At 33.6% G+C, this 24,660-nt stretch overlaps 1 long non-coding RNA gene across 1 annotated transcript; it reads right to left on the reverse strand.

Annotated features, from left to right (window-relative positions):
• Nucleotides 1-19,790: 19,790 nt before the first annotated feature.
• LOC114288904 (uncharacterized) lies at nucleotides 19,791-21,148 on the reverse strand. The gene is made up of 2 exons (XR_003638470.2): nucleotides 21,011-21,148; nucleotides 19,791-20,217 (listed from the first exon to the last, which is right to left on the reverse strand). It is a non-coding gene; the product is annotated as an uncharacterized LOC114288904 (long non-coding RNA).
• Nucleotides 21,149-24,660: the final 3,512 nt, after the last annotated feature.

The following is a 24,660-nucleotide window of genomic DNA, read 5'->3' on the forward strand; positions in this document are numbered from 1 at the left end:
CCAAATCCAACTCATATTTCATAAAAAGTCAAAAGTACACTTATTTAATCTTTCCAAACTTGACCTTAATGTGTATTGTTCTTATTAATTAATAAACAGTAGGATATAATAGAAATTAAAATTTCAAAATTTTTATTGAGGGCGGCAAATAGAATCACCCACAACTGTCTGGTTCAAATTGTGGGCTGGGTTTTGAGTTGGGTCCTGAATCAACTTATCTGAATATAGCCCATTTCTTGCAAGCTTCATTCTGGCCCTATATATTTGGGCTCAGGCAGAATATTTTATAGTAATTTAAGGACCTAAATGAAAAGTAAAATTTGAAAGATGGGTGTAGTCAAAATTACTATATCTTGTCGCATTATTCTCTCTATTTTTTTTTCATATCTTTCATAAAGAGTCAAAAAATTATTAAAATAGTCGGTTCCACGCCAAATCTCCTCTTGATTTTTTAGTGCATCAAAAGTGCCATTACTTTTAGTTGTTACTACACAAAAAAAAAAAAATTAAAATTAAAAAAAACTTTTTTAGCGGTGTTTTTGTAAAAAGTGTCACTAATTGTTATTTTTAGTGATAATTTAACAAATTCGTCACAGAAAAAAATTACTAATTGTTATTTTTTAGCCACATATTTAGAAAATTCTCATAAAAAAAAATCACTAATTGCCATCCTTTAGTGACGAATTTAAAAAAATGTCACAAATTATTAATTTTTAACGACATTTTTAAAACCGTTATAAAAAGTCTTTAAATCCAACTATTAAAATTTTTTAACCTATACAAATCCTTATAAAACTTAATGGTGCACAGTCCTTATAATAGGACCTATATATGAGTAATTAACCCATAATTTAAAAACATTTGAAACTATCAATGGGCTATTTTGTCAATCTCAAGAGATGGATTGGCTTATGGCATGCTCATGATAACTAACATTTGTTTTTATCAATAAAACTTGAGTAAATTATTAATAAATCTTAGTAGTTGGACTTAATTATCATAAATGTCTACTGAAAATAAGTTTTAGTGAAATTGTTGATAAAAATAATTTTTTTATAATGATTTTTTATATATGTCACTAAAAGTTGACAATTAGTGACTTTTTTTGTCTCGATTTTGATAAATTATCGCTAAAACCTACAATTAGTGACTTTTTTTGTAATGAAAATTTCAAATTATCGTTGAAAGTTGAAAATTAATGACCTTTTTTGTGACTATTTTTTTAAATTATCACTAAGACTTATAATTAGTGACATTTTGTGTGATAATTTTCAAACTGTTGCTGAAAATTAATAATTAGTAACGTTTTTTAATAATGTTTGATGAAAAATATCATTAATTATCATAAGATCTATTGAATAATAAGTCCACTTATTAGGATTTACACATAAGTTCCCTTTAAAACTTTGGTAACTTATATGCTGGTTTTAATAAGTGGACTTATTACTCAATAGAGTACTGTGATAATTAGTAGTATTTTTATAAATAAATAAAAAAAAGTCACTAATTATTAGTTTTAGTGATAATTTAAATTTTTTTTACAGAAAAACGTCGCTAAATGTCAATTTTTAGCAACAAATTTAAAATATCACAAAAAAATGGTCACTAATTATCAATATTTAGCAACAGATTCTGAAAAATTATCACAAAAATCTTTTTTTGCCGACGATTATTATAGGATCGACTTTCAGTAACGAATTAAAAAATGAGAATTAAATCCAACTATTAGGATATGTTGTTAATTTACTCTAAAACTTTAAGCCCTGTTCGAAACTATTGGCTTCTTTAATCGGATTTTAGTTTCTGGACACATTTTTTTCACCGAACATTTTTTTTCTTCCTTTTTTATTTAAAGAAAATTATGAGTTTTTAGTATGGTGCTTTGGTTTTGTTATTGAAACCCAAAACTAAAGTCAGTAAAAAAGTTAAAAACTAATAAAAAGCTAATACAATCGATGAACCAAAATCTGAGGATCATGTATTCAACGCGACAAAAATCTTCAGTTTCCAAACACGTAATTATCTTTATATATATATATATATATATAAAGTCTGATTAAAAAAATATAAATCAATAATTAATCTAAGCAACCGGTTTTGGTCAATTATAAGGTGAATAAAAACTAAACTGGTCCCTATAATATATTAACTTTTATAATATATATGACTACACTTAATTTAGTCCTGTTAACTTTTATAACATATGTGAAGACAAAGTAAATTCTTTATATTATATAATAATTACTATAGAAATACAAAATTTTCAATAAATATAAAATTGTAAAAATCATATAAATAATGCAAAAAATAATACACACTTTCTTTTTCTCTTTCTTTTTCTTTTTTATAGAGAAAATATTTTGTGAATAGGATGAATGAAGGCTTTATCAACGTCGAAATGAAATTGAAGTTAAAAAAAAATAAATGAAAAGAAAAATAAGTAACTTGAGAAACTTCCTACACATATTAAACTAAACAATGAAAATAAAAACCTTTAAAGGATTTGGCTTGATTTTGTTCATATTTTTAAAAATTTTAACCTGTGAACTGAATTACGATAAACTATTCTTAAATTTTTGTATCGAAAACCAATCAGTCCCTCAGAAGTTGGAATATCGATGGGGGATGGAATCTTATTTATTTTTGGGTCTAGAAACCTTATTTATTATTAATTATGAGAATATGCTTTTTATGAACTAATATTAGGTTTTGCTAACGAGTGTCTTTAGAATATAAAATAAGGATAAAAAATATGTCAATCTTGAGACATTTATTATTAAATTTAATAAATTCTTTTATATATTTCAAAAGGGTTATACTAGGGATCTCAAATAATCTATCAATTTTTTTACCAAATCTCTCATATGAGTATGGAATCCACACACATGTGGATTTGTGTGTATAACGGAGCATGATGATGGAACATTAATGTTCAAAACTGAAAAGAAAAAAAAAAAACTTTAAAAATAAAAAAACTGATAATGTTTTCATTTTTAAAATTGAGAAAAACTGATAAGTAAAAGGGCAAAAATATTTAATCTCATACTCTGTTTCTTTTTTTATCAGTTAGTTAAACAATTATTTAGAATATTACTATGCAAAATTGATAATGTTCTTAGTTTTTAAAATAAAAATTAAAAAAATGATAATATTCTCAGCTTTACTAAATAGGACTTACTGGTTCAAAAAATCTTAGGTACGTAATTACCAAAATATCACTAATAATAATAATATGGTGAAGCGCGTATTAATATTCATATTGACAGTGTGAATATTCTATGATGTGAACATTCACATTGTTAAATTTATTTAATGTGAATGTTTATATCATTAAATTGTTAAGGGTTCAAAAAATATTTATAAAAATAAAATTGTCCATAAAATACGTTAAATATGAGAATTGGGATTTAATGGATCACATGTCCAAAATAATAGGATTTATTTGGGTTTCTTACATGTTGGTCATCTCAACTTGATAGAGCGTCTGGGCTTGGTAGGTGTATTTCAGAATCTACTTCGGTGATCTGCATGTTCACTTTTTATGACTCGTTGAGTATAATATTCATGTAAAAAATTAAGATGATTGGATATCGATAATTATATGTTTGAATCAAATTTGTTTGTTTATTTTTTTTAAAACAAATATGATTAAAACATATAGCTATCAATGTCCAATCATCTTGATTTTTTATATAAATATTTTATTCAATGAGCTTATTAGCTCTAAAAAGTGAACAATATAAATCATCGAAATCGATCAAAAAATAGGCCTCCCAAACCCAAACGCTCTCTCAAGTTGAGATGACAGTATCAGAAAAATTTAACCCAATATCTTAAGGACTAATTGAGATATATACAAGTATTTGAAAGATAATTTTCTAATAAATTCCCCAATATCTTAATTTAAATTCCTTAAATGACAAATAAATTTTTAATATATCAATACTGAAAAATCTAGAAATTCCCTAGATATTAATTTGTGATTATGTATCAATTTTAACCAGTAAATAACAATCCCAATCAAACAATCAAGACAAATTAACATAACGATTTTAACGTGAAAAAATCACAATTGGAGCGCCTCCAATTATAATAATAATAAAAAATCACGGGTAAAAGTCATGAAACATTCCACTAAGAAGACAAAAGGAATTACACAAGTGTACTCTCAATTACCTAGCGAATCCACGCTTGAACTAAGCCGACCTCTATATGCCCCTTCCACCACGGTCTTCATCTCAGAATTGTGTTGCTTAACATTGAATCCACAATGTCGATGTCGAATCTACGACGATGAGACACTCCATAATCCACCAAAATTTCAAGCTCAAATTCCACGGAATCCACCAAAGAACAACTCTCTCTTTTGTATCGAATAAATAAAACAAACAAACCCATTGATATGATCCACTCGATTCATGATTAATGTCTAACAGATATCAAAGGAAACAAGTAAAGAAATTCCAGATAAAAACCCTAATACCCAATAACAAGATTTAGAAGTCGTACCCTAAAATCAGACTGAAAAACATATTTATAGAAAATAGATTTGCGATCTTCGCTCGAGTGCAAGAATGGCCGCTTGAGTGGATCTACGCTTGAGCTCAGGAATAGCCACTCGAGTGGAAAAAACAACTCCTAGTACTTTTGCAGGCAGGTGAAACTTTTGAAAGGTCATAATCTCCACTCAAGCATAGGAATGACCGCTTGAGCGGGCAAATAACTTTGATTGCAATTTTCTTTTTTGCTTCAGGGGCGCTACTCCTCAACCCTGCCTGGGCGCTGCCCCGGACCCGCCAAGAGGCACTGTCCCCTGGACCCCCACAAGCTGACTGGGCAGCTCGATTCCCGACATAGTCAGCAAAGTGACAAACATGATAGGATTAAGATCACAAACTCCTCTGCATAGGTACAATTCGGGTTGAATTCGTATCTAAAACTCATAGCCTCATTGGAATAAAAGATCAAATACAATTACAACTAAAAGGAGTTTTGTCAAATAGGATTGCCAAGAATAAAAACCTAACAAATACTATTAATTATTTCAACATCAAAAAATATTAAATATACAAAATTTTACAATTGTTCTCGATGAACTACACGGCTCATTCATAGTTTTGATGGAGTTTGAAACTATTTATTTATTTATTTTTTCAAATTTTGAATCTTAATTTAGCATAAACTATATCTATTTAAAAATTATAGGTATTGGTTATTTTGTTTTTTTTTTTATTTAATGTAAGGGTAGTTTTTTATTCAACCATTAATACTTAGAAAATAAAGTCCATAAACTTTACACACCTGCTTTATCTTAAGGATTTTTATTTTTTTATTTTTTACTATGTAGAGTTTCTAATGTGCATTTAGAAAAGGATGCTCTGGTGAGGCAAATGGGTGTGACCCCATTAAGTCAGAAGCCTAACTTGTTCAGGGACTTGCTTGGCTAAAATTTGTGAAAATATGTGCAAAGCACAAATTTGGATTCTCTGAGAATAAAAGCTGTGCCAATTTGGCACCGGTTTTTTCTGAGTGGCTGTTGATTCTATGAACATGATGAAAAATTGCAATGTTGACAGCTGAGTTTTCAAGGCTCCCAGGATAAAACAGTTGAACCAGGCATAGGCTGTGTGTTGCAAGAAATTATGGAATTTGTAGAAGAAATAGAATCCAGAGCTGGTGGAGTGTATAGCGGTGCTACCTTGAACAATGGATAGAGCTTCAATTTTTGCAAGATTGCAGCGTTTTGGATTTTTGTTAGAAATTGGACGTTCATGTGGTATGATCCTTTGAACCTTTTGAATCTTATTCATGTAAGTTTGAATTTGAATTCAAAATTTATTTGGATAACCACTCAGGGTATTTATATCTATCATATCAACTGATATGGATAGATGATATATTTATCCTATATATCTGATATGATATATGAGATATGGGTATAAAAAAAGAACGTATGTTTTTTGTTTTTCCCATACTGACTCTCTTCCATTAAATAACAATTAAGCCATTTTGCACTTTGACTTGTGTGGGTGATACTCATTTTGTAGTATCACTCCACTGCTGGGGTGGTTGTTTACATTCTCGAAGCACGTGATTTACCCACGACATTCTTTGCTTCAAGCTTTGCTAAAAGGTATAATTTTGAAATTTTTCATCCGCTGCGTTATACTTTGATTCACATTGGTATCAGAGCATATATGGGTATTTTCGTGCTTATTTTTAAATCATATATATAATTTTATATAAATATATACACATTATATGCATGAAAATTAATGAAGGAGGAAGATGAAGTGCAGTGTTTTTGCACTTCCACTCTCATTAGATTGAGAGTGTAAAATACATCATTTTTATGTTCATTAAATGTCATTTTTAAGACCATAAATGTTTTTATTTTGGAAAATGGAGTCCGACAGTATCGAAATTAAACCAGAAAACACCCTGGAAGGCGGCGTGTGGGCCGCACGCGCCATCTAACGACGTCACGCGCTTCCACGCGCTGACAGGCGCTTCACATGCGCTGACAGGCACTTCGCATGCGCCTCCACGCGCCATCACGTGTGCGTCAGCCGTGCTGTCCATGCGCGTGCTGCGGGCTGAGCCGCCTGCTGAGCCGCGCCGTTTTTTCCTCCGCCGGCTTGGCTGCTGATTATAAGACACTGTTTGTTTGTTTTTTTTTAATCTAGAATTGGTTTAAATGGTTATAAATAATTCGTTATAGATTTGTTTTATGCGTGGTTGGTATTGTTAGACTAAGAATTAAATTTTTTATATTCTATAAAATTTTGAAAATTTTATGAAAATAAAAAATATTTTTTCTGTGATAATAATTCATTATTTATGCTTTAAAATGCTTCTGGTGTTGCATGAATAATTTTCTGGGATTGAAATTTTTATTGTAGACTACTGAAAAGTTTTACTATTTACTGGTATAATTGTTTCAGTTTATCAGATTCTGAAATTTTTATTTCTAATTTTATGTGTGTTTATTAGTTATTTAAAATTCCAGAAAAATTCTAGAAAATTTCAGAATGATGTACATTTTATTATGGCATAATCTGAATATTGAATACAACATATTTTTTTAAGGTTTGTAATATGTTGCAATTAAAGAAGCATGATTAGTTTTTATTTATTTATTTGAATTCCATTATTAAATAAATATAGCATGAGTTATTTGTAAATTTAAATTAAGATGCCATTGTATGGAATTTATCATACTTTGTATATGCCATAAGCTGTGGGAGATGCGCATGGAATTAAATTGAATTTTGATAATTATCACAACAGGCGTAAGAGATGATTATGAGCATAGCAAATTTTCGATCTTGAGACATGTGTAATATTATCATTATTTAATTTAGTTTTTTTTTTTTGCTGCAAAATAATTTTTTTTTATGCTGCTATCCTTAATATCCCTTACGCATTTGTTTACTCTGTATGTAGAAATGGCTGCTAAGACAGTGGTGGCAGACTTAACTAAGGGAGAGAAATTGGATGACGACAATTATGATATATGGCGCCGTAAGATCCAATACCTCCTCAATGAGCAAGAAGTGTGGACCACACTTGAACAAGTGATGGTTGAGCAAGAGCAGGGCAATACAGCTCAACATCGTTGTGATCTTGAAGTCTTTCAGACTTGGCGTAACAAAGATCGGAGTGCGTGCTTTACTATGTTGAGCAGCATGCACAACGACTTGATTAGTGAGTTTGAGCATTGACCGACTGCATTTGAGATGTGGGAAGTTCTCAAGAAAAAGTTTGGTATTACCTCTTTGGCAAAGTTACGTGGGCTGATTATGAAGTTTGACTCCTATCAGAAAAGGGCGCATCACTCGATGAAGCAGCATTTGAGGGTCATGTCAGCCATGATACGTGAGCTTACGGCTGCTGGGCACAATTTGACTCAAGAGCAAGTACAAGCTGTGATTCGTTCTCTGCCAAATTCTTGGGAGCAGATGAAGCAGAACATGATGCATAATGAGAGTGTGAAAACATTCAAAGACATATCGCGTCATTTGAAGCTAGAGACTGAGCTCTTTGAGGCGGCTAAGTCTGATGGTTCTGCTATGGTGGTTAAGTCGAGTTCACGTAGGACTTCTCAATTCAAACGTGGAAAAGCAAAAGGTGCCCCTAAGAAGCAAGCAGCAGCTATGCTAAAGCCCAATAGCGCTAGAAATTTCAAGCGTAGGGGCAAGAGAGGTGGCAAGAAGGTAAAGGCTAAATTGACATGCTTTAACTGTAACAAAAAAGGACACTTCGCTCAGGATTGTCCTGAGCAGAAGAAGGTACTCTCTTACTTAATTTCTCCCATTCAATGCTTTGTTTCTAGTCAAGCATTAATTGCTCATTCTCCTCATTTTTTGGTTGTAGACTCTGGAGCAACAGACCACATCGCGAGGGATGGAGTAGGGTTCGTTGAGTATCGTCGAGTACCTGCTGGGAGCAGAAAAGTTTACATGGAGAACGAGTCCAGTGGGAGGTGCTTGGCATTGGCACATACAAGCTAGAAATGCGACGAGGGCGCACCTTGTATCTTCATGATGTTCTTTATACTCTGGATATTCGGCGAAACTTAGTTTCAGTTATTAGCATGATGAGCCTTGGTTTTAGCTTTTGTTTTGAGAATAATGGTGTTAGCATTTATTTGGGAACAATTTTTTATGGTTTTGGTTATCTTTCAGATGGTTTTTTAGTTTTGAATGTGGATGATTCTAGTTATAACAAAAATGCCAATGGCTCTGTTTCTAATATTACATCTTTTTGTGATAATGATTCTATGAGATGGCATGCTCGATTAGGCCACATAGGGCAAGACATGATGACTAGATTGGCTAGAGAAGGTCTTTTAGGCCCACTCGTTAGAGTCTCTTTGCCTACTTGTGAGCACTGTCTTGCTGGTAAGGCAACAAGGAAACCATTTAGAAAAGCCATAAGGGCATCTATCCCATTATAACTTATTCATTCTAATATATGTGGACCAATGAATGTGAGGGCAAGGCATGGAGCCCCTTATTTCATCACATTTATAGATGATTGCACGCGTTTTGGTCATGTCTATTTGATTTCTCACAAGTCAGAAGCATTGGATTGCTTTAGACGGTATGTTAATGAGGTTGAGAATCAATTAGACAAGAGCATTAAGGCTCTAAGGACTAACCAAGGACGTGAGTATCTATCTGAGCAATTTAAAGTGCTTTGTGAGAAAAAAGGAGTTATCAGGCAATTGACAATTGCTAGGACTCCGCAGCAAAATAGTGTAGCAGAGAGAAAGAATCGCACATTGCTTGACATGGTTAGATCAATGATGGCTCAAGCTAATCTTCCCATTTCTTATTGGGGAGATGCTTTGTCGACTGCTGCCTACGTCCTTAACTGTGTGCCCTCCAAATCAGTTCCTTCCACCCTATATGAGATGTGGACTGGCAAAAAGCCTGATTTGGGCAATTTGCGGCCTTGGGGTTCGGCAACTTACATACACAACGCTTCTCATAAGTTTGGGAAGTTGGGCCCTAGAGGAAAGAAGTGTATCTTCATTCACTATAGTGAGCATTCTAAGGGCTATATGTTTGTTGGGGAGCATTCAGATGGAAGTGTGACTGAAATTGAGTCACGAGATGTGGATTTCCTAGAGGAGGATTTCCCTAGCAAAGGTGAGGTAACTAGAGATGTAGAACTCTATGAGATGGAGGATCTACTTGAAGGCGCACCTAGTAGCCTAGTAGAGAATGATGAGATAATCCCTCAAGCTCCTAGGGACAGTGAGAGCGATCTACCTGCCCATGGATTAGATCCAATGGATGAGGATTCTTAAGATTCTCAACTACGTAGAAGCAAACGTGGAGCTATACCCTAGCGTCGTTTTGAGATTGAAGGGGAAGCATTCATGATTGCTCCGAGTGATGAGATGGAGCCAAAGAATCTCAAAGAGGCTCTGTCATCCCCTGCTAGTAAAGAATAGAGTACTGCAATGGATGAAGAAATAGAGCCTATGAAAAAAAATCATGTCTGGGACTTGGTTGATTTGCCACCAAGGCGCAAGACTATTGGGAACAAAAGGGTTATCAAAATCAAGTGCAAAACGGATGGTTCCATGAAGAGGTATAAGGCTCGCCTAGTGGCAAAAGGTTACACCCAACGAGAGGGTGTGGACTATGAGGAAACTTTTTCAACAGTTGTAAGGTTTGCCTCTATTCGCCTAATTCGGGCCATAGTAGCTCAGTTGGACTTAGAGCTATATCAGATGGATGTTAAGACTGCATTTCTCAATGGAGAATTGGATGAAGAGATCTATATGGATCAACTAGAAGGCTTTGTGGTAGTAGGTCAGGAGCACAAAGTTTGCAAGCTTCAACGATCTATTAATGGCTTAAAGCAATCATCCAGACAGTGGAATCTAAGATTTCATCGAGCCATTGTTTCTAATGGGTTTACAATGATCGATGAAGATCACTGTATCTACGTTAAGCGGTTCAAGGACATTTTTCTGATATTGTCATTGTATGTAGATGATATATTATTGGCTGGAAATGACAAGGAGATGATTGTCGCCACTAAAAGGCGGTTGTTCTCTACATTTGAGATGAAAGACATGGGTGAAGCAAGCTATGTGCTCGATGTTAAGGTCCTTAGGGATCTCTCTAGGAGACTTCTTGGTTTGTCTCAAGAGACTTACATTAAGACTATCCTAGAGCGATTCCAGATGTAGAGCTGCAAACCCATTGACACTCCTGTTGCGAAAGGTGAGAGCCTAAGCCTTGATATGGGTCCTAAGACTCCAGAAGAGAATGAAAAGATGGCCCATGTTCCCTATGCATATGTTGTTAGAAGCTTGATGTATGCTATGATGTGTATACGCCTTGACATTTGTTATGCAGTCGGATTGGTGAGTCGTTACCAATCCAACCCAGGACCAGCTCATTGGAAAACAGTTAAGAGGATATTACGATATCTTAAAGGGACTGCAGATTACACACTTTGCTACCAAAGTTCAGATCTACATCTAGTTGGCTATTGTGATGCTGACTGCGGATGAGACTTAGATGAGCGTAAGTCTACTTCAGGATATGCTTTTATGCTTAGCGATGGTGCTATTTCTTGTAGCAGTAAGAAGCAATCATGTATCGCCTTATCGACTATGGAGGCTGAGTTTGTGGCTTGTTCATCTGCCGTTTAGGAAGCCGTTTGGTTGAGGAGATTCCTTCAGCATTTGGATGTTGTCACACACACTTCAGACCCTGTGACTATCCATTGTGACAGCATGGCTGCACTCGCTTACGCTAAGGATCCTAAATACCACGGTAGAACCAAACACATTGATGTGAGGTTCAACTTTATCAGAGACATTGTGGCGCAGAAAGAAGTGATCCTGGAGCACATCCCTACGAGTCGCATGGTTGTGGACCCTTTGACTAAGCCCATTACTAGAGATGTTTATCTTACTCATGTTAGGGCTTTAGGACTACGTACGTGGTGATATATTTATGTATATTCAATTGAACTCATATTTTTTGGGATATTTATGCCATTAGTATTCATATTTGTTTCTATTACACATTTATGCTTACTACTTTTTGCAATGATTTGTGAATTAGCATACACAGAATAATTAAATTGATGTTAGCAGGCAAGATTGGCTTACTCACACGAGCAATCGCCCTTAGCGCTAGGTAGCGAGTAAGGTTGAGACTAGTGGCTTATTGTATTTGGAGCAAATAGAGAAGCTAAAATTATCCACTAGCTATGTCGCCTTGGTTGGAGCCAAGATGAGGTCTTGTTAGAGACCGACCATGGATATGAGAGTACCCATTTTTCCATGATGTGCCTGTTATAGATAGCCAGATGCGAGATCTCATTTGATGCCTGGGAGGCGAGCAAATAGAGAATTCGAGTTAGACGCTAGGAAGCGACTTGTGCGCTTAAGAGCGACTAGACTAAGATCTGTATAGTGTATGAGTTTAACATCACTCTTTGGAAGAGTTACTCCACTATAGCATGCATTCGTACTGCATGTGCTTATCGACCCGTTAGCGAGGTGAAAGAATAGATCCCTGCTTCTTCACCGTGTGAGTCCTAAAAGTCATTTTTTCCTTAAATGACTTTACTTTGTGCCTTTTGTGACCTTTGACTATGTCATAAGATGAGGAGTTGATGTTCAGCTACTTTGGTATGTTGCCTGTGGTCATGTATGATTCGGCTTTAAGGGATATTACTGGGAAAGCGGTCAATTTCAAATTGAATGATATGAGGGTGCAGGGAAGATCATCTAGTTCTACATCTCTGCTATATATGCACTGTCGACAACTCACATCGCTCTCTATGGGATGCTGATTGGGTGTGAATATATTGCGGGACCTAGGAGAGTCAAACATGCTCTTTGAGGGATTAGAGATGTTTTTGGACCGATGTAGCTAGATGGGTCTGGGTACATGAGACACTATTTTTGTTTATTTTGGGTTGATGTCTCTATGTTGACTCATATTGAGTTTCTAGTATAGAGCTCCCACATGCAGGTGTTCTCAGCGGTCGCACGGTGCATTGGCTAGTATGAAATTTTTCATTTTTTGGGGAGATTGTGATAGAGATAAGGCAGTGTCATGCCAACTCATGTGCGAGTGGGAGATGTTAGAAATTGGGCGCCCATGTGGCATGACCCTTTGAACCTTATCCATGTAAGTTTGAATTTGAATTCAAAACTTATTTGGATAACCACTCAGGATATTTATATCTATCATATCAATTGATATGGATAGATGATATATTTATCCTATATATCTGATATGATATATGGGATATGGGTATCAAAAAACAACGTATGTTTTTTGTTTTTCCCATGCTGACTCTCTCCCATTAAACAACAATCAAGCCATTTTGCACTGTGACTTGTGTGGGTGATACTCATTTTGTAGTATCACTCTACTGCTGGGGTGGTTGTTCACATTCTGGAAGCACGTGATTTACCCACGACATTCTTCGCTTCAGGTTCTGCTAAAATGTATGATTCTAAAATTTTTTATCTGCTGCGTTATACTTTGATTTACAGTTTTGAAGCACTTTCGGGGTGATCACAGGATCCATTTATTTTTGAGAATCATGTAACCAAAATTTGGAAACCAACAACCTAGCATTAGTTTAGTTGACCAAAACTTAAATTTTACGATGAGTCTGGGTTAGAATTATATTTTTGAAGAAGTTAAAAAAAAAATGAAAATTTGTGAGGAAAAAAATTGATGTGACAATGACTTTATTAGTTTATGACAAACGATTTGATAATCTGACTATTTTTTTAACAAAAAATGACTTTTTTAAGTGGTTCCTATATGTTATTGTGTAAAAATCAACTATTCAACAATTATTTTATTAGAAACTACACACGTTGGATTATTTGTCAAAGATTATATATGTGATTTTTTTTCTTTGTTAATCACCACTTTTGTTGGTAATTTTATTATCTATACAATGTGATTTTTTCTTTTTAAAAAATTGATGGAATTTAGTCAAAACTGAGCTGTCATTATTGTTGGGTATACCTTTTTATTGGAGTGTGGGACCCAATTAGTTTATTAAAAGAGTTTAATTTGATTTGGTATTAGTTATAATATATTTTTATATATTATATTTAATTTGTGGAGACCCAATTCAATTTGGATACAATTAGAGTTTGATTACAAAACTCAAGATTCAATAATATATATATCTAAATATATATTGTTTCGAAGTGCTACGACTGATTATGTTTCAATGCATTCTTGGTGATGGTGCTGTGTGATTTGCAAATTTGGTGTTTGGTCTCTGACAACTCCGGGTGATTATTTTAGCAAGGATGAATTCATTGGTCTTTGTGAGATTCGGCTAATTTGGGTTAATTATTTTAGATCTTCTATAACTCTGGTTCTGAAGATTTTGGTTCATCTATTTGGTGAGGTCTTTCCTCTTATTTATTTGTGATTATTTGGAATTCACCTAAGGGTAGTTTGTGAGACCATTCGTATCTCATTTATAATCGTTTGGAAACTTATTTGGTTGATAGTGGAATCGGATTTCGATCCCGTGGACATACCTCACATTGAGAGAACTACGTAAAAATTCTTGTATTGCTTTTGATTTAATTTTTCCGCATTAGTTTTTATTCCCATTGATTGATTTACTTGTGGGGAATCACATATTTTCCCTAACAACTAGTATCAGAGCTTACGATTTATTTATGTTTAATTATTTGTGTAAATCAATGGAGGGAAATGTGGGTCGTATGTCTAGCTTCAATGGAAGCAATTGGGTAACTTGGAAAACTAAAATGGAGGACCTATTATTTTGTAAAGATTTGTATGGGCTTATTGAGGGTGATAGTGACAACCCGATAATATGAAAGATGATGAATGGAAGAGGCTTAATCGAAAAGTCGTTGGTGTTATCCGTCAATCGATTGATGACAGTGTGTTTCATCATATTGCTACTGAAACTTCAGCACATGATTTATGGAAAAAATTAGAAAACCTTTATGATAGGAAATCAGCCACAAATAAAACTTTTCTGTTTCGTAAGTTGGTTAATTTAAAATATAAAGAGGGCAGCCCTATACCGGAACATTTGAATGAAATAAAGAGTATTGTTAACCAACTTGCTTCTATAAAAATTATTTTTGATGATGAGTTACAGGCTTTGATGCTACTTAGTTCTTTGCCCGAAAGTTGGGAGACCTTGGTTGTGACCGTTAGTAATTCAGCACCCGATGGAGTTGTCACAATGGGCCAAGTCACTAGTAGCCTGTTGAATGAAGAAACTAGAAGAAAATCAGCGAGTTCCTCTCATTCGGAAGCATTCATTGTGAGAGGCCGAAGCAAAACAAGGGAGAGGAGTAAGACTCCTCATGGTCGTGATCAAAGCCGTGACAAACAAAAGATGGTTCCTTTTCAAAGAAAGACATTGAGTGCCATTATTGCCATGAGAAAGGGCACATGAAGCGGGAATGCCGAAAGCTCAATAATAAGGAGAAAAGGCGTGACAAAAGTGTGGATAAGAAGCAAGAAGACACAATGGCAGTTACTACCGATGATCTCATGGTCATTTGTGAAGATGATTGTATCAATTTTGTGGGCCAAGAGAGCAATTGGGTGATTGATTCCGGTGCTTCTTTTTATGTGATTTCTCGAGTTAATTTCTTCACTACCTACACCAAAGGAGATTATGGTTCTATTCGAATGGATAGTGAAGCTTTGTCCAAGATTATCGGCATGGGTGATGTTTGCTTGGAAACAAATTTGAGCTGCAAGTTGTTGCTTAAGGATGTGAGGCATGTTCCCGACATTCGCTTTAATTTGATCTCTACTGGGAAGTTAGATGATGAAGGCTTCAACAACAAATTTGGTGATGGAATATAGAAGCTTACAAAGGGTTCTTTGGTGGTGGCTAAGTACAAGAAGACTCATACACTTTATTCGATGCAAGGAAAAATTTGTAAAAGTGTTATCAATGCACTTGAAGACGATACTTCTACCGAATTGTGGCACAAGCGGCTTGGCCATATGAGTGAAAAGGGGATGCAAGTTTTGTTCAAGAAAGAGCTTCTATCCGGTTTGAAAGGTACACATCTTAAAACTTGTGTTCATTGTTTGGCGGGTAAACAACATAGAGTTTCCTTTCAGAAAAATGTTACTTCTAGAAAAGAAAATGTTTTGAAGTTGATTCATTCGGATGTTTATGGTCCTTTAAAAGTTAGAACACATGGTGGTGTACTTTATTTTATTACTTTCATTGATGATTATTCAAAGAAAGTTTGAGCTTTTCTACTAAAAACTAAAGATCAAGTTCTAGAAGTATTTAACCATTTTCAGGCCATGGTTGAAAGAGAAACAGGGCAGAAATTGAAGTGCATCCGATCAGACAATGGTGGTGAATACATTGGGCCATTTGATGAGTATTGTCGCAGCCAAGGTATTCGACATCAAAAGACAGTTAAGAAGACTCCTCAACAAAATGGAGTTGCCGAGAGGATGAACCGCACCATTGTGGAAAGAACAAGGTGTTTGCTTTCACAAGCTAAATTGCCAAGACCCTTTTGGGGTGAGGCATTGAAGACAGCGGTTGACGTGATCAATTTGTCTCCTTCCTATCATTTGAATGGTGATGTTCCAGAAAGAGTTTGGACCGGCAAAGATGTATCTTATGAGCACTTGAAAGTGTTTGGTTGCCGAGCTTTTGTTCATATTCCAAAAGATGAGAGGTCCAAGCTTTATAGTAAGTCAAGATAATGTATTTTTCTTGGCTATGGGCGTGATGAATTTGGGTATAGATTGTGGGATTCGGTCGACAAGAAAGTCATTCAAAGCCGTGATGTTGTGTTTCTTGAAGACCAAACAATTAAAGACTTTGGCAAAGGTGATCAACCGGAGCCAAAAACTAGTGATCTCATTGACATGGATCCATCTCCTTCATATTTAGTTGATGATGAAAATGGGGGAGATGTGCGGCCACCTATTGAAGATGTAGAGGATGATGCTAATCCTAATGAAGTTGAGCCACAAATTAAGGAAGAGCATCCAACTCAAGAACCGCCACAACAACTTGAGTTGAGGAAATCTACAAGGGACCGACATCTTTCAAGAAAGTATCCTCCCAATGAGTTTGTGTTGATTTCTGATCAAGGGGAGCCTGAGAGCTATCAAGAAGCAATTGAGCATGCAAAGAAAGGTGATTGGAAAAAAGCCATGGAAGAGGAGATGAATTCTTTACTTGAAAATCACACCTATGATTTAGTGAAGTTGCCTAAGGGGAGGAAAATTTTGAAAAATAAGTGGGTCTTCAAATTGAAGAATGATGGCAAGAATCTGAGGTACAAGGCACGTCTTGTTGTGAAAGGCTTTGGGCAAAAAAAAGGTATTGACTTTGACGAGATTTTCTCACCGGTTGTAAAGATGTCTTCTATTCGGGTTGTACTTGGCATTGCTGCAAGTATAAACCTTGAAGTTGAGAAACTTGATGTGAAGACCGCATTTCTTCATGGTGATCTTGAAGAAGAAATTTACATGGAGCAACCGGAAGGTTTTGTGAAGAAAGGGAAAAAGAAATTTGTTTGCAAATTGAAGAAAAATTTGTATGGTCTCAAGCAAGCCCCGCGGCAATGGTACAAAAAATTTGACTCTTTCATGATGAATAATGGTTTTTCTAAAACCACTTCGGACCATTGTATGTTTGTGAAAAATTTTCCGGATGACAAATTTATTATTCTTTTGCTTTATGTTGATGACATGTTAATTGTGGGTCAAGATTCTACCATGATAAACAGGTTGAAATTGGAGTTGAGCAAGTCTTTTGCTATGAAAGATTTGGGACCGGCAAAACAAATTCTTGGTATGAAAATTGTTCGTGATCGCAAAGAGGGGCTGATTTGGTTATCTCAAGAAAGCTACATTGTGAAAGTTCTTGAAAGGTTCAACATGAATAAAGCAAAGCTGGTTGGTTGTCCACTTGCGGGTCACTTCAAGCGTAGTTCGAATCAATGTCCTACAAGTGAAAAAGACAAAGAAGAGATGTTGAAAGTTCCTTATGCTTCAACAGTTGATTCTTTGATGTACGCCATGGTTTGTACAAGGCCGGATATTGCTCACGTTGTTAGTGTGGTGAATCGTTTTCTCTCTAATCCGGGTAAAGAACATTGGGCAGCGGTAAAATAGATTCTAAGGTATCTTCAAGGGACTTCGAAGGTGTGTTTGTTTTTTGGGGATGGTAAGCCGATGCTTGATGGGTTCACAGATTCTGACATGGCCGGTGATATTGATTCTAGGAAATCTACTTTGGGGTATTTGATGACTTTTGCAGGGAGAGCTGTGGCATGACAATCTAAATTACAAAAATATGTTGCTCTCTCAACTACCGAAGCTGAATTTATTGCCATTACGGAAGCTTGCAAAGAAGAGTTATGGCTGAAGAAATTTTTGCAAGAGTTGGGTTTGAAGCAAGAAAAGTAGGTGCTTTATTGTGATAGTCAAAGTACAATTCACTTAAGTAAAAATTTTACTTTTCATTCGAGATCGAAACACATTGATGTGAGATACCATTGGATTCGTGATGTGTTAGATTCGAAATTGTTGCAACTCGAAAAGGTTCACACAGATGATAATATTTCGGATATGTTAACAAAGACTTTGTCGAGGGACAAACATTTGAAGTGTCGAACTTTGGCGGGTATGGTTGATGTCTCCACCTAAGTCGGTATGGGGAGAATTGTTGGGTATACCTCCTTATTGGAGTGTAGGACCCAATTGGTTTATTAAAAGAGTTTAATTTGATTTGGTATTAGTTATAATATATTTTTATATATTATATCTAATTTGTGGAGACCCAATTCAATTTGGATACAATTAAGGTTTGATTACAAAACTCAAGATTCAATAATATATATATATATATATATATCTAAATATATATTGTTTCGAAGTGCTGCGGCTGATTATGTTTCATTGCATTCTCGGTGATGGTGCTGTGTGATTTGCAAATTTGGTGTTTGGTCTCTAACAGCTCCGAGTGATTATTTTAGCAAGGACGAATTTATTGGTGTTTGTGAGATTCGGCTAATTTGGGTTAATTATTTTAGATCTTCTATAACTCTAGTTCTGAAGAATTTGGTTCATTTATTTGGTGAGATCTTTCCTCTTATTTATTTGTGATTATTTAGAATTCACCTAAGGGTGGTTTGTGAGACCATTCGTGTCTCGTTTATAATCGTTTGGAAACTTATTTGGTTGATAGTGGAATCAGATTTCGATCCCGTGGACATACCTCACATTGAGGGAACCATGTAAAAATTCTTGTGTTGCTTTTGATTTAATTTTTCTGCATTAGTTTTTATTCCTATTGATTGATTTACTTGTGGGGAATTACATATTTTCCCTCACAATTATTAAATTATTGACCAATTTGCCTTGAAACAATATTTATTTGTCAAATTTAGTTGAACTTGTAGTTGGTCTTTTGAAATTAATTTATTACTGTTGATTAGTTGCTAAATTTGATCTTTTTTGGATAACTTTATTAAAATTAAGTTGTAACTGAGTGAATCAAATTATCAAAATTAAGCTAAATTTTTTGATTTTATTTTTTTATGTAAAATTTGATTACTTTTTTTTATTTTTTATTGTCATTTATTATGATGAAATTGGTATGAAATAGACTCATGTTCGATCTATATTAATGGGAATGGAGTGGGAGAAACGCAAGAGGGGAAACTAACTTGGCGCCATGAAACATTTCTAAATATTGATATAACAGTCATATGATATGACATCATCATTAATCAATGAGAAATTTCACATTACCATAGAGAAAAATTATATTATTAAGTTTATCCATCTAATCCCACTTACAAATTTATATTGGCCTATGATGCTGTTGCACTCAATATTTGTTCATTTTTCATATTACAGATTCCAATATAAAAATAGAACAAAATTATAAAAAAATAAAATAAAATCCAGAGAATATGAATAATAGCTGCAGTAATAGAAATCTGTATCAATTCACTAGAGTGGTAACAAGAAAAGGTTTGCCAAGCAAAGTCAACAACGAAATGGACTCCAAATAACCATGATCAAATATTACATTAAGCTTAAATCCCACTTATTCCAAATTTATTTATTTTATTTTTAACCTGTCGTTTTTCATTCCATTATTCTTCTATAAAGATAAAACTGAGGAACATTATATTTGTCATTGGATTAATTTTCTACGAGATTTTTTTCACTTCTTACATACATAAGACGTCAAAAAAAAAAAAAAAAAAAAAAAATATCAAGTGATAGTGACATATATCATCCTTCTTTATTAGCTAGAAAGCACAGCAAACACAACATAAACGAAGATAAACAAGTAGGTGAATTGTGAATCTAACATTTCAACAATGTTAGATACACAAAACTCATGTACAGAAATACACCAAGAAAATTATTATGTACTATTCATTTTATATTTTTATATATGTGGACTCCCACAGTACGCGAGTTGAATCAATCACACAATAATTTTTGAAGTATTTTTCTGTGCACAAGTTTTGTGTACGTATCTTTTCTGCTAACTTTTTTTAAGGGCACTTGGGCTTGTTTGCAAAAGTACCAGAAAACACACAATAGTTGCAATCCTCGCAGCATAATTTGCAGTCTTTGAGGCACTGAGACTTCTCTTTTGCATCCTTGCACCTCACTTCGCACTTTGAGAAACAAATACCTATTAATATACCACCAAACATAACACAACACCAAGTTCGTTTCCATTATAGTAATTTATAAATTAATAGACATATTAATAAGCATAGACCCACAACTCAACTTAACCCAATTCAATTCAACGTTGTAATATTAATACTCTGTTTGTTTGAACAGAAAATATTTTTATCAAAAAAACAATTTTCAAAAAATATTTTTCATTGAAAATGATTTTATTTTATTTTATTTATGTGTGTGTGTTCGGTTACGGCTTTGACACTAACATACTAATGGTTGTGCTGGTGTGGTAGTGGTGGCAGAGTGGCAGTGAAATGGTAGTGACTGCAAGAACAGTAGCAGTGGTGGTAGTAGGGTTATGGAGGTGATTGTGGAGGTGATTGTGTAATAGTGTTAGGGGTGGTGGTTGCAACGGTGACGGTGGTAGTAATGTAACATATAGTGGTGTCACTAACCGATGTTTTAAATTGGATGTTTTAAATTGAATTTTAACGAATTTTATGTCATTGAAAAACTCTTTCAAAATACTTTGAATTGGTGGTGTATGTTGGTAACACTTTAGCTTAGTAAGTGAAAAACAAATTTTTTTTTTTGGCTCAAATAAACTTATTTTCACAAAATATGTTTTTGTTAGACATTAGTTTTCCCATCGTATCAAACCACAAAAAACATTTTTCAAAAAGAAACTTTTTTCCGAAACAAACTGTGAGTGTAAGTTAAAGAAGAGACATAATAGGTTTTATATGCTAAAAAATAAAATAAAAATGGAGCTAGCATGTATGTTGGAAGGGTCTTACTATCGATGGTGGATTCAACAAAAGAAGAGCTGAGGAGCAGTGTAACAAGAAGCGATGTAGCAAACACAAGTTTCATCTTTTTTCAAGCCTTAAGTGAACAAAAGCTAGAAAGATGAGAATGTATGCTTCAGAATTTAGGAGTTGATGACAATATGAGTTCCTGTGTGCGTGTTTGTGTCGCTATTTATATAAGGAATTGAGTGAGTACAACTCAACCGTCTGTCGTGGAAGTTTTATTTAGAGAGGTTGTCTCCGGTTCACCATTTGGGTTGGACGGTTCATTTTTAGATTGTCATTTTACACTAGTCTTATTTTAATGATATATTTATTTATTTTATGGTTATAAATGTATAAATTATTCGTAAAAATTTAGATTGATTCAATAATCACAATCATATAATCTCATCACATTTAGGCCAAGTTTGGCTACAAAGGAAAAAGTGCACTTATTTCATCTTTTTATCTTTTTTGGGTCACATCAATCAACATCTCCTCTCTACTTTTTCTACACATAATACAAAAAAAGTTAAAAAGTACACTTATTTAGTCTTTCCAAACTAGGCCTTAAAAGTCGGTTTTTCCTAAGAAGAATGTTATAATTAGTTGGTTACCCATTGTTGAATCAATTAATATTTTATAAGAAATTTATTAAAAAAAATCATCCTCCAAGTACTTATATTGCACGTAGTTCTTATATTTTTATAAATCCTTTTATTTTGGACATTTAATCCATTAAATCTTAATTTTCATATTTAAGATATTTTATGAATAATTTTACTTTTAGAAATATTTTTTGAACCCTTAATAACTTAGTAATGTGAATATTCACATTAAATATATTTGACAGTGTGAATGTTCACATTATAGAACATTCACATTATTAATGTGAACATTAATGTGCGATTATAGGTATTTTGGTAATTATGTTATCTATAAGACTTATTAGAACATAAAAAAATAATTTAAATTAAGTGAAATATAAGTAGGTGAAGAGAGATTTATGAATAAATGCCCCATATTTTATTTTTATGAATAATATACATACAAAAAAGCTTAAAAATAAATATTTCATATCATCAAAATGAAAACTTGTAGCGGCTCCATGAATCCAGATTGAAATCTTGGATGAAAGACAATCTATTTATTTATTTATTTTCAGCAACACTACATGACTCACACTCTATAAAATTTAAATATATCACACATTCAAATTATAAATATTTTTCTTGATGTTTTTCTAAGGTGTTTTTTTCTTTTAAATATATATATATTTTGAAATGAGAAAGGGGTGTAAAAATGATCCGCGGCCCGAATCCTGCTCGTGGCTCGGGGTGGGCCCAGCCCGCTTACGCTTGGTTAAGCTAGAGCCTAGCCTGGGATCCTAGGCCTAGGCTTGGGCCATCATTTTGAAGTCTGGCCCAGCCCATGGGCCCTGCTTGTGGCCCGACCCATCGGTCCGCCCAAGGCTCACTCAAAACCTGGCTCGAGACCTGGCCCGCCCAAGATCCAATGTCATTTGTAGTGGAAAAGAATAAAATTTTGGTTAAAAAAATAGGAAAAAAAAAATGTACAGGCCCACCCAGGCCTAAGCCTGGGCTTGGACCTTGTTAATCATGTGATTTAATTTTGATAATGTCTAAAATATTTTAGGATAAATTATAATTTTTTAATATACATATTTTATATATTCTTTGGTATAAAATATTATCTGTTAAAATATATGTTGTATGATGTATTTTTGTTAAATATTATTTAAATGGGAGTTATTGTGCAAGATTAAATATTTTGAAAATTTTACTATTCACGTTTTGGAAATTTTGCTGATCACTATTCATCTTTTAACAAATTTGCTATTGATTGGTTGTATTTTTTTGATAAATGTGATATTGGTGAGTTGTTTTTTTTTTGACAAAATTTGATATATTCACATAGGATGATTGATTATTTTTTGTTAGAGATTATCTAAAATCTCTAAAATAATTACAAAGATTTTAAAATGTGTATATATTTTCTATAAATATTATTTAAAGCGATTTTACTATGCATACAAATATTTTAATAGAAAAGTTACCATACAATTAAATATTTTAATAGAAAAATTACTATGAAAGTTATTGTGCACTCTTTGTTTTTTACGAGAAATGATTGAAAAAATTGAATTATTATTTATCGAAAGCGACCTTTGCCTATATTATTTCGCCCTACGCCTACAAATTTGAAAAGGACATTTGGCCTGTTGCTCCGCGTCAGAAGCATCGAATTCAGCATGAGGAATGACCACTCCTCCAACGGATATATAACAGATATATTTTCTATTATATATTAAAGTGTTTTGGTGTGAGAAAAATAAGAAGTGAAGAAGAAAAAATGTGTGATATTGAAATATTTTCAAATATTGTATTGTACTTCATTGAGTTATATTTTATGTGAGAAAATTTATTTAGAGTTTGAGCAAAATTGTAAAACGGTTTTCTATCCCTCATTCATATTATTCTTGTAAAAAGAGAGTTTTTGTGAGTGATTTTTTTGAGATAAAATAACTTGGGTTAAATGTAATTAGGCACCGGATTCAAAACTAGTTGAGATATTTTTGTAAGTGATTTTATCCCACTAGACACCGGATTCAAAACTAGTTGAGATATTTTTGTGAGTGATTTTTTAGAATAAAATTACTTGCATTAGGTGTGACTAGGTACCAGACTCTAATCTAGTCAGAGTGATCGTGATTGGTCGTTTGTTGTAAATGTTCACTAGTACCCGTAAAGCTAGTGGTGTAATTATTATTTGAAGAATAGTGGAGAAATTTCCGAAGAAGATATTTGGGAAGTAGAAGTAGGTTCGGTCTGTTGAATCACCATAAATCGTTGAGTTTGCTTTCTCTTCTCTTTGTTCATTTTATTTTATTACTCTATTTTATATTGTTAAACATATTTATTTATTTATTATTTGTGTTAATTTTTAATTTAGTAATTTTTTAGTAACCCAATTCATTCCTTCTTAGATTGCCTACTTGAGATAATAGATTTAATTTTTTGACTTGTGAAATGATCTAGATTTTGGCGAAAATCCAAACAACCTGACCTAGGCCAGCCTAGTCTGGACCCCAGTGGGCTAAGTCAGGCCGAGCCTAATTTCGAACCCTAAAAACATTGTGTTTAATGGAGGAGAGAGAGAGCCGAGGCCTGACACATGAAATATGATTAGTTAAATGCATATAAGTTTATAAGTTGTATTTATATACAATAATGTTAGGTATCATGAAAAATCTTTTATGAAAATAATTATTAAAGTTTTGTAACTCTTTGATTATATTTAGAATAAAGCACCATACACTAATTAAGATAATTTAAGAATCATAAATCTTTAATAATTATTTTCATAAAAAAAATTTCATAATTCTTAATTTTTTCTCATTTATATATAGTGACCCAAAAAAAAGTTAAGGTTGGTTGAAATATGATTATTTATATTTTTTTTCATTATTTCATTCCTTCGACTTTCGCTTTCCACTAATTTTTGTTCTGAATCAAAGGAAAGCTAAGGTTATGTGGCTTCTCAGCAGTCTCCATTCAGAGCTGGTTACTTTGGAAATTGTAACCCGTGATTTGTCAAACTACCTTAATTGCGGATCACATTATATTGGATTCAGA

This window comes from Camellia sinensis, chromosome 11, assembly GCF_055761805.1.
Source record: "Camellia sinensis isolate YWXY chromosome 11, ASM5576180v1, whole genome shotgun sequence".
In the NCBI taxonomy this organism is placed as follows: domain Eukaryota; kingdom Viridiplantae; phylum Streptophyta; class Magnoliopsida; order Ericales; family Theaceae; genus Camellia; species Camellia sinensis.